The following is an 11813-nucleotide window of genomic DNA, read 5'->3' as shown; positions in this document are numbered from 1 at the left end:
ACTACCAATGGAACCAACAACCTGAGCCTAAATATGTCATGGGACTTAGGGAAAAACACAATGAACATAGCAATAACATGATTCCTTGTGTCTTATTGCTATACTCATATATGGTGGTTTGAATGAGATCTCCCTCAGAAGTCTCAGGCATTTGAGTGCTTAGTCCTCAGTTGGTGGTGGTTTGGGTTGGATTAGGAGGCGTGGCTTTGCTGGGTGAAGTATATCACTGAGGATGGACTTTGAGGTTTCCAAAGACTTGTGTCATTTTGAGTTAGCCCTCTTGTTGTCTGCTTGTGGCTCAAGGAGTGACTCTCAGCTGCTGTGCTAATCACCTGTTGCTTGCTACCTCTGCTCTGCTGTCATGGATACTAACCTTCTGGAACCATAATCTCCAAACAAACTCTTTTTTTCTTCTTCTTTAAGTTGGTCATGGTTTTTATTACAATAGTAGAAAAGTAACTGATACACCAGAGATCAAGGCATTGTTCTACCTTCACTAGAGAAACTTCTTGAAGTAAACAACATTCAACACAGAAGACCACAACTGGTGAGCATGCAGAAGAGACTGTGGAATGTTAGCCCTACATGGGCTATCTCTATCAAATCCCTCCCTTCAAGACTCAAGGAGTAATGTGGAAGGGTGTAAGAAAGGTCAAAGTCTCTTCAAGCTAGTGGATGACTTCAAGAAAACAGCATTTTCCAGACTCCAGAGGACAGATGCACCTATGAGTTCACAGAGACTGGGGCAGCATGCATGAGACCTGCAGTCTCAAGTCAGACAGAAATTCCAGAACAAAGGAAGAGGGCAGGTACACAGGAATCTCAGCTATTGACATTTGACTGCTACCAGGAGAGTGAAAGCCAGTTTCCTTCAATGGAGTGGTGAGGCTAATGCTCAGAAGTAGTCAGTCAACACAAATTGAACTCAATGAATTTTAAGAGAGAAAGAGATGGGGGGGGGGTAAAGAGAAAAAGGGAGGGAAAGACAGAATGAAGTTTGGTGTGTAGGGGTATGTGGGAGGAGTAAGGAGAGAAAGATGAATGCGATCAAAATATGTTGTATGAAATTATCAAATGATAAACAAAACTGCAGTGCCTTTGGAATCCAATGAAAGAAGACTTAAATCAATGGAAAGACATATATCTATCCTCTAGAAAACATTTCTATTAAAGATGTCAATATTGCTCAAATTGATCATTATACTTCATTGTTCTAGAAAGTCTAGTTGTCTTTTGTTATTGTTTTAGAAACTGTTAAGCCAATTCAAAAATGAAGGAAAATGCAAGGGGTACAGAGAAATTTGTTTTTAACAATGCCACACATTTCACTATTTTAGACCTTATCACAAAGCACAGTGATGACAGTGTGGTGCTTGTGTAATGGTATAAATGCACATCTGTGGAATAGACTAAGGATTCCAGAAATAATTTCTTACATTTATAGTTCAATTGCTATTGACAAGGGGGTGGTAATAGAATTCAGTGAGGAAAGAATGGTTCTTTTAACAAATGATGGCGGGACAATCAAGCATCACAGAGTGTACAAAAGTTAACCCAACATGCAGCATAAACACAGATGAAAGTAAGTATAGCTAAAATTATGAAACTGTTAGAGAAAGTAGGGGAGTGATTCCATAATGTTGATTAATGGGCGGTTTCTTAGATTATACCTGAAACAACACAAAGATGAAACAAAAAAGCTAAATTGTGCTTTCATTGTAACATTTGTACTTCTGGGTCAGATGGTTGCTAGGCGGTGCTTCAATGCGACTTAGTGAAGAAGAAGACAATGTAGACCAAGGAAGAATTTGGCTGTGGTTCTAAGAGAGGAGAAGTAGAGCTTAAGAAATCCACCAACACAGTGAGTGACAGGATGACTGAGATGTACAGAGAATTGGGGTGAGAGACAAGAGTAAGCCAGCCACGTTCAGGATAGCTTCATGTGAGCAGCTCCGGAAAGGGTACGGAAAAGCAGAAAAAGTCAACTCAGTCACTTGTGAAGAGAGAATGGCAACCCCAGCTTCATGAGAGCCTCAGTCCTCTGAAGCTCCCCAAGAGTTGTGGCTTTGGAGGCACTCTCTCCTCCCGCGGATAGGTCTGCAGTAGAAAGGAATCCACTCTAAGACAAGTCTGAGCATCATTTTGTTGGAGAATCTGTTATCTGAATGTGAGACGCCCTGGAGGGCCTGCAAGGATTACAACCATAGAACCCAGAGCCTGAATTTAGCCTGCCTGAACCCCAGAGCTAAAGGCAGCCCTGGGAACCAGTTGTAGAGGGGGAAGGTCGGATGCTGACAGGCTGCAAAAGACAGGCAACAGGAGTCTCAGCTTAGGCTGGGAAGCGTACAGAGACAGGAACCTCACTCTTGGTCTCTGGAAGCAGATCTTTAGTAAGACCAACCTTAGAAGAGACATGTGACCATGTCAACTCTAGAAAGGAAAACATGTAATGGGGTGGCTACTTGCAGTTTCAGAGGTTCAGTCCATTATCATCATGGACATGGCAGCGTGCAAGCAGGCATGGTACTGGAGAAGTAGCTGAGACTCCTACATCTTTCAGGCAACAGGAAGTGAACTGTCTTATGGGGAGTAGCTTGAGCACAAGAGACCTCAAAGTCCACCCCCTCAGTGACATATTTCCTTCAGCAAGGCCACACCTACTCCAACAGCCACACCTCCTAATAGTGCCACTCCCTTTGAAAGCCATTTTCTTTAACATTACCACAGAGGGCAAGTTGCTTACCTTATAATCATGAGAACCTGTGTTGACTCCCCAGGATCCATATTAATAAAGTCAAGCTTGGTGGCATGTGACTTTGATGCTAGCACTGGGAGGAGGAGGCAACAGATCTAGGGACTGCTGGTTAAACAGCTTCATCTCTTTGGTGAGCTCCAGGCTGCTTAGACATCTTTTCACAAATAAAAATATGGATAGTGTCTGAAGAATGGCACCTGAGGTTTTCTTCTGGGCCTTACATACACACACGCACACACACACACACACACACACACACACAATGCATCTAGGAACTAAGTGTAAGACCTTGAAACTTTCATAGTGCTAGAGGGGGGAAATAGAGGAAATATTTCAAACATCAGCACAAGAAAGACTTTACAAAAGATTTTATCATGGGAAATAACTCAAAAAAAATGGACAGAAGAGACTGCATGATATAAGAAAAGCTTATAAACAGCAAGGGAAATGTGAGTGAAGCCCCAAAATAGGGGGTAAAGCCCTGCCAAGTATGCGTCAGATAAGGGATTAGTACATAGACTATATAAAGAACTGCAAAACTTAAACACCAACTCTCCCAGTCACCCCAACCTATAAATGGACTAAAGTACTGAATAGAAAATTCTCAAAGGAAAACAATACAAATGGCCAAACATTAGGAAAAGTATTCACCATGCTTTGGAAGAAGAGGATGAAAAATTAAATTTCCTTAAGAGTCCTTCCTTCTCACATTAGTCTAAATGGCTGCAACCAAGAACACAAATGACAGCAATTACTGCTGTGGAGAGGAGGTGGGGACGTGGAGCCTTTATTTTCCATTAGTGGGATTGTAACTGGAAATTTCTACTGAGATTCTTCAAAAAACTGAAAATACAACAGTCATGTGACCCAGTTATGTCATTCTTAGGTATATACCCTAAGGTCTCAACATATCTCAGGGATACTCATGCATCTTTGGTTATTGATGAATGATAACTACATTGCTAATAACTACAATTTTGAATATCCTAGATATCCACCAGCAGATGAGCAGATAGATAAAAAGTAGTATATATATATATACAAACACACACAATGGAATTTTATTCAACTGTAAAGAGAAAAGAGATTAGGACCTTTGGAGGAGTATTTTCAGCAAAATATAATGGAGAACATTTTCTCTGAAATACAAACAATATACTTAAATATATGTGTGTAGGTCTTTTTTTTTACTGTGAATAGACATTATAACTAAATGACTTATGAAAGAAAGCATTTCTACTTTTTTAACTTACTGTATGTGAGAGAGCATGTGAGTGTGTGTTGACTGTGTATAAGTGTGTGTGTGTGCGCGCTTTTTTGTGTGTGTACTTACATGTTTTGGAGCAGTGTGGACCACATGGTAGCCATTGTTTCTTGACAAAATTCCACAGATTTCGCCTTTGCCATCACAATTCTCCAGCACCCTTTTACTTGCATTTTTAATGATTCTCACTATGTATTTTTTTTAAATATTTATTTATTTATTTATTATGCATACAATATTCTGTCTGTGTGTATGCCTGCAGGCCAGAAAAGGGCACCAGACCCCATACAGATGGTTGTGAGCCACCATGTGGTTGCTGGGAATTGAACTCAGGACCTTTGGAAGAGCAGGCAATGCTCTTAACCTCTGAGCCATCTTTCCAGCCCCCTCACTATGTATTTTTGAGTGTTCCCTTATGCCTTTCCCTTTGGGAAATTTTGTGTGGGCTTCAGTAGAGGATGAGGATGTATTCAGTGGCAGCCCTCTTTAAACCAAATCATTCTTTGGAAAAAAATCCCTGGCACCATGGACCCATATAGTATGATAACTGTGCCTACTCCTACACAAGTTAGCATCAAGCTGCTTGAAAATTTAGATAAGTAACATATGCTTGATAAATAAGGTATATAAATAATATTTGTTTGGTAAATGAAGTGTATTTGATAATCAAGATTTATAAATTCCTAAGGTCTTTGCTCACTTTAAGCTTTAGCTATTTGCATAAACTAAGATGTACAAAAAACTGCAACATTCTGTCACCGGTGGTCTGATGCCCCAAGACAGTCCTTTTCTCAAGGTCAGACATTTATACGTAAGTCCCCATTCTCTCAGGGGGTTGAAGAAAGTTTCTACTCGCTACAAGGGAGTCATTCTCACTATTTCTGGCAAGAGAAACTTGTAACCCTTCCATTGACATAAAACTGTGGTGCCTATTAACTTATCTAGGTCAGTGCTAGCTTCCTCAGCCTCAACTGACAACCCCCGTTTCTCCCATTCCCATTTATCCCTTTGTACAATTAAACAGTATAAAAGGTGTAGCTTTTTTTTTCAACAAAGCAGGAACCATCCTGATTCACCCTCAGATCTTGTCGGTCTCCTTCCTCCGCAGACTGTACACCTCGTCTTTGGGACCTGAACCCTGCTGGAGCTGGACTCAGGCACTGGACTCACTCAGAGATGATTTGTAGGAGTCAATCCTCTCGTTCCACCATGTGGGTCCTGAGGATTAGGCTTAGTTTTTCAGACTTGACAGCCAGCACCTTTAGTGCACTGAGTGATCTTGTTTGTTCTGCTACATGAGTTCTTACTGACTGCTAGCAGGCATGCAAAACGACACATCCATTCTGGCAAACAATCTAGCGGCTAAATGTGGGCTTAGCATAAAACCCAGAAATTCTACTGCAAAATTTATACTCAAGCAAATTGAAAACACGTTTGTCCAGCCTTGTACAAGAATATACAAAGTAGGCTGGGCGATGGTGGCGCACGCCTTTAATTCCAGCACTCGAGAGGCAGAGGCAGGCGGATCTTTGTGAGTTTGAGACCAGCCTGGTCTAGAGAGCTAGTTCCAGGACAGGCTCCAAAGCCACAGAGAAACCCTGTCTCGAAAAAATTTAAAAAAAAAGAATATACAAAGTAACCCTTTTTATGATAACAAAACAGTATCCATCTATGATTGCGTGAAGGATGGTGCACTCATAGGGTGGAGTGCTATTTAGACATAAGAAAAGGAAGTCCTGATACGACGTGCTACAGATAAATTAATCCCCCGAACACAAGCAAAAGGATCCAGACCCTAAGTCAGGCATTGTATGGTTTTGTTTTTAAGGTATGTCTAGAATTGCAAATCCAGAGACATAATAAAACAGTTGTTTGCATGAGAGGAAGGCATAATAGATCACACTATTAGTATGGATATCTTTCGGGAGTGATGGAAAGGGTTTGGAATTATGTAGTGGCAATTGGTACACAACCTTAGATATATACTGAAACTCACTGAATTTTATATTTTGTAAAGGACAGTTCTCTTGGTGTTACATTCCAGTGGGGATTAAAACCCATAAGAAGTCCTCAGGAGAATTAGCCCAACAGAGTTTATGACAATTAAGAAAAAGTATCAATTGCATCTAGTTGTTTTGCTAATTGATATTTACCTAATCTTTATTCCTGTTTTATTTTGAGAAGTTATATTTCCTTCCCAGGATTCAGTTTGCTGCTGCAAGCTGCCTTCATTACGCGTTATTCCTTATAGCCTTCATGTCAATCCCTTCCCTTCTGTCTAATTGGTTCCTGCGCTTTGGATCCCAGGCTTACCTTTCAGCTTTCTACTGACCTAACAGAACAGTACTGATTTCATGCAACATTGTTTCCTCTGAGCCATCAACCGAATAGCTGGATGTGGCTGGAGAGAAACTCACCAGAAGGCTAACTGTCCCTACGCTGCACCCGTGCTCATTCACTTCAGTACTATCCAACAAACATACAGCTTGCGTATCCCCGATTAAATCCCTCTACAGTATCTAAAAAAAAGAAAGAGAAAAGATAAAAACAAAAGCCAGTTACTTTGTCCTTTCTCTTTTGCCCATTTTCTAGCATCATAGCCGTTCTCCTCATCTGCTGGATCCTACATGCATCATTTTCAATGTGAAAACAGGCACATTATGTGACATTTTGATCTGATGCGAATATTTTCCCAGCTTCCTGCATCTCTGTTCACAGATTTCAAATCCACTCCTAGTTCAATAAACTGTTCTTATTTCTGGGCACTTCACCAATGCCCAGATCCTGGGGAAGTTTGAGTGAGGACTGTTCCCCCCCCAGGCCCAGGTACTGGAATCCTTGTTCCCAGTTGGAGGTGGTGCAACCTTGCTGGTGGAAGTACACCACTGGGGGGCAGTCTTGAGTTTACAGGCTTGCCCCATGTCTACTTCCCCCTCTCTGTTTCTTGCTTGTGGCCAAGGACATAATCTCTGAGCTTCCTGCTGTGGTTGCTGACTGTAAGCTTCCCCTGTCATTATGGATTCTCATTATGGACTCTTTCTTTCCTAAGTTGCTTTTGGTCATGGTGTTTTATTAGAGCAAAAGAAAAGTTACAAATACAGACCCCAACTCCCTTTTCTCTTCCATCATATTGATGTTATATCATCATTTCCTCACGATTACTGTGGTATCTCCACACAGCATCTAAAACTCTCTAACACCCCCCTTTTACAACAAAAATTTTCTCTTCAGCTTCTGATTCACTTTGTTTCAAATTATAGAGCATGTTCAGAAGACTGCCTAGCATAGTATCTATCCATTTCTATCGTCTCTTCCTCTGTGTGCGTGGGGAGGGGGGATGGGTGTGCACGCACAGGCACACTTACGCATGTGCGTGCACATATTTGATACAGGGTCTATTACTTGCCTGGAATTCCCCAAACAGGCAAGGCTGGCAGGCAAGGGAGTCCCAGAGATCTGTCTGTTTCAGGATCTCAGTGCTAGGCTACCGGTTCTTTTCTGCTTTTCCTGACTAACATATCACCTCAGCTCCCTCCGTTCTTTTAAATATCTACTTTAGGGCTGGACAGCAGGCTCAGCAATCAAAACTGAATGCCACTCTTGCAGAGAACCTGAGTTTGGTTCCCACCAGTCAGGTGCCTCACAACTGCCAGTAACTCCTGGCCCGGGGGTTCGAATCCTCTGACTTCTTCAGGCATTGCATTCATGTGCAGTAGCAACTCCGCTCCACAAGATATGTAAAACTAAAGATATAATACGTCTTTAAAAGTCCACTTTGTTAAAACCCTTCTCCCCTCTTACTTGACTCTGTCAATGTCATTGGTGATTGCTAAATTAGTAAGCAGTATGCAAGTTCTTTTTATTTGTTTGTCGTTTTGGAAAACTTTCTTCTTTAAAGATATTGCTCATTTGCTTTGGAACTGTCATTGATATCCTTGTTCTTCTGATTTTCAGTCTTCATGGCTGGCTCCTTTTGTCTCATGATCCCCAAGTGTTGATGTGATTGAGGGCACAGCCTTCCCCAGTCCAAGCCCACTGAGCAGGTTAAGTTAGCTAGACCTATGACTGCACGCCAAGAATGTATTTCCAAACTCCTAACTTCCAGAGCAGCCGTCACTGTGGTGGGGGTAGTGTTAGTGTCCATGGGTAATTGCAGACCAAATCTTTCCTGCTGCCAGCAATCACTACATTGCTTCTTATCATTGTCATTTCCTAGCTGTAGATGACCAGGACCATGTGACCCGAAAGATGGGCTCCATTCAGCAGAGCTTACTGAAGTTGAACTTGGACTTCTGCATCTTAACTCTTGAGACTTGGTACTTTAAGCTACTCTAGCCAAGTTATTGCAATGCTGCAGAATCCAGATCTTGAGTAAAATCCACTTGGAGGACTAAGTTTTTGATTCGGCAGAGACAAGGTTTGACCTTGGTAGTCATTGGCAGGCCAGAACTCCCCCTAATCAACGCTGCATTCTAAGCAATTAGAATCCTTCACGGTCTATTGAAGTGTTCAATATGTGTGACATGTTTGACGAATGTCAAATGGATGAATAAACACAGAACTAAGTCTTCATTATAATAATGAATATTAAATAAATAAAAATTTCTTCTTTGCTATTCAGGTTCACTTTTTGATGAGCCATCACAAATAAGGATGATTGTTTTTCCTTTTCTTACCTAGAGACCAATGAGTTCTAAATAAAATAAATAATCTATATTCAAATTCGCATTGTTTCACACTGCAATATTGCATATTGCCATTTGTAATATGAACAGTATTTGCAATGAGACCATTCATTAGGGAAATTAACATTGCTCTAATGTTTAAGGATCAGGGTTCAGACAATGAGGTCTTTAGACAGTATGGAAATTGGTTAATAGATCATGTTCGGATTTCTGCTAATTCTTAAATAATGATCTACTGATATGAAAATTCATGGAAATTTGGTTGATTTTATTGTGGCCAAGTAAATTAAGTCTGTTCACTAGTGAGAAAATAAGTTAATGACTCAAATTCATGCCAAAAACTCTGCATACATTTTCCTCTCCAATCTTGCAGCAGCTCCAGGGAGTACATATTATTGTGTGCATAACAAGTTATCACATATTGCGGATAGTCAAGACTGTCCAAGAAACCTGATAACTTCTGCCAGGAGGCTACTGTAATCCCAGCAGAAAGAAGGCTGCTGATTTTTACCAACCGTGCTGGTTCTCATTATAAATGGGATCAATGGAATTTCTTTCTTTCTTTTTTTTTTTTCTTTGACACAGGATTTCTCTGTGTAGCTCTGACTGTCTGGGAACTCTCTCTGTAGACCAGGCTGTCCTCTAACTCAGAGATCTGCCTGTCTCTGCCCCCCAAGTGCTGGGATTAAAGGTGTGTGCCACCACGCAAGGTTTTAATGGAGTTTCTAATATCTCATGTTGTCACCCATATTTATACTTCAGAGACTTGGGAGAAATTGAAGTTTGTTTGTGAAGTAGGTTGCAGAGGGCAGAACTAGGCAGAACTGAGTTGCCTTGGAACAGGGCTTTCACTCCCAAAGGGGTCATTTCTCAAAAGCTAGTCCAGGTGGCACATCGAAGGCACATCCATAGTCCCCCACACTGCATACATCTCTGTTGACCAAGTACTGGCATTGGCCCTTACCTTGAACTTTTGGTGGTGACTCTGTCATGAGGTTGGCCTTATCCGAGCAATGCTTGTTCTCCTTTAAGGGTTGATGTTTGAGAAGAGCAGAGGTGGATTTGGAGTTCATTACAAGTTCACTAAGTCACAGGATCAACTTCATGCTTTGACATCAGCCCATCCTGGTCTGAAGTCAAATATAAAGAAGCTTTCAAATAGGGCTATGGGTAACTTTGAGAGGTTGTCATTCCTTTTGACAACTGAGCATATGATTAATTAACTAAAAAGGAAGGTTACGCACCTGAAATAGCCAAGTGAATCACGCCTGCTAACATGATTATACCTTTCATGGGAAAATTAGTTTGACCTTTCCATGGAAAGAAATCACTTTCAGTACTAGTATTGTTCTGCGGCATGTCAAATTTCCCCTTGAGATCAAAGGGAGTACGTGAGATCAGAACACATAATTCGTGTTACCTCTAATGACTTTTAAATGCATTTTCCTTAACACTTAACTAGATAAAAATCATCATGTTTCTTAAGCCAAATAGTATAACGCATCACTTGCTGTATGTGTCCCAGGCCGCGTTCCACTTCTGCAGGTCACGACTTCATTGTATGCTGAGCAGCCATTGAGAAATCTTTAAAATTCATATTCAATTAAGAGTAATAAATATTTTAAGGTTTATTCTTTTGTAACCCTAAGGTAACCAACTGCTTTTTGAAGGTAATAATACATTTTGGAAGTGAATACGTTTTGGAAACTTTATCTATCCATTCACAGCAAGCTTTCACTTAATTTTAAAAGGGTATATAGCAATAATCTATTGTATGACTGTAGTTTAGTTTTAAAAATATTAGCCTAATTCCAAGGCTTTGTTAATTCTAAAATACCACAATACGTGGATTTACATATGCATTTTTTAAGTGTGCACCGATTGTGGTAAGTATCACTGCATTGAGTTTATTTTAGCATATTTAGCCCCCAACATATGTTAAAAATGGAATTTCTGGGTCAGAGTGTAAATGAGTTTTTTTTTAATTTTTTTAAATATTTATTTATTTATTTATTATGTATACAATATTCTGTCTGTGTGTATACCTGCAGGCCAGAAGAGGGCACCAGACCCCATTACAGATGGTTGTGAGCCACCATGTGGTTGCTGGGAATTGAACTCAGGACCTTTGGAAGAGCAGGCAATGCTCTTAACCTCTGAGCCATCTCTCCAGCCCCATGAGTTTTTAATATAAACCTACATGACTAAATTCTTACTATAAGAGATGATTTGATTTATATTCCCCAGCAATGAAAGAGAGGATCTTGATTTCAGTTTATCCTTTGATCTTGACTGTACCTAGAGTGTTTCTTTTCATTTCTTTTAAATTTCCTCTTTCAATTTTTGATATATAAAATTTTCTTTCTTTTTTTTGAGATAGCCTAATTTTTCAGTCTTTTTTTAAAATGTCTTTTAGGTTTAGCTTTTTGTTGATTTTCTCTGTAAACAGAGACTACACTTTTATTTCCCTGCAGTCCAGTCCAAAATAATTACTCAAAAACTATATTAATTACAACAGTGGCCAACAGCCTCAGGCATATTTCTGGCTAGTTCTTACATCTCAAATTAACCAATTTCTATTAATCTGTGTATCACCATGAGGCTGTGGCCTACCAGTAAGGTTCCGGCAGCATCTTTCACCTTTGGCAGTTGCATGGTGTCTGTCTGACACTGCCTACTCTCTTTATATATATCTCTGTTAAAATTTCCCACATGGTTTTATTCTGCCCTGACATAGACTGAAGCAGCTTCTTTATTAACCAATGGTAATAAAGCATATTCACAGCATACAGAGGGAAATTCCACATCATTTCTCTAAGATTTAATTCTAGTTTATTCTTCTATATGGACTATAGAATCCACATTTCTGGTTCTAAAATAAGCATGTTCTGTTGTTATTGAATTAAATTATAATTAAGAACTAAGAGTTCCTGATTCTATAATCTATTCAAAGCATGGTTGTTTTTCCATGCATTCATGCTTTCTTCTGAGTCTGTTTGGAATTTTACAGGGCTTTCTGGGGTGGAACAATCCTTTTCTACACTATGAATATGTATGTCTCTCATTGGTTAATAAAAATCTGACAGGCTGGTAGCTGGGTAGGATCTTA

Source organism: Chionomys nivalis, chromosome 11, assembly GCF_950005125.1.
Source record: "Chionomys nivalis chromosome 11, mChiNiv1.1, whole genome shotgun sequence".
NCBI lineage: Eukaryota > Metazoa > Chordata > Mammalia > Rodentia > Cricetidae > Chionomys > Chionomys nivalis.
This window is presented reverse-complemented; position numbering follows the sequence as displayed.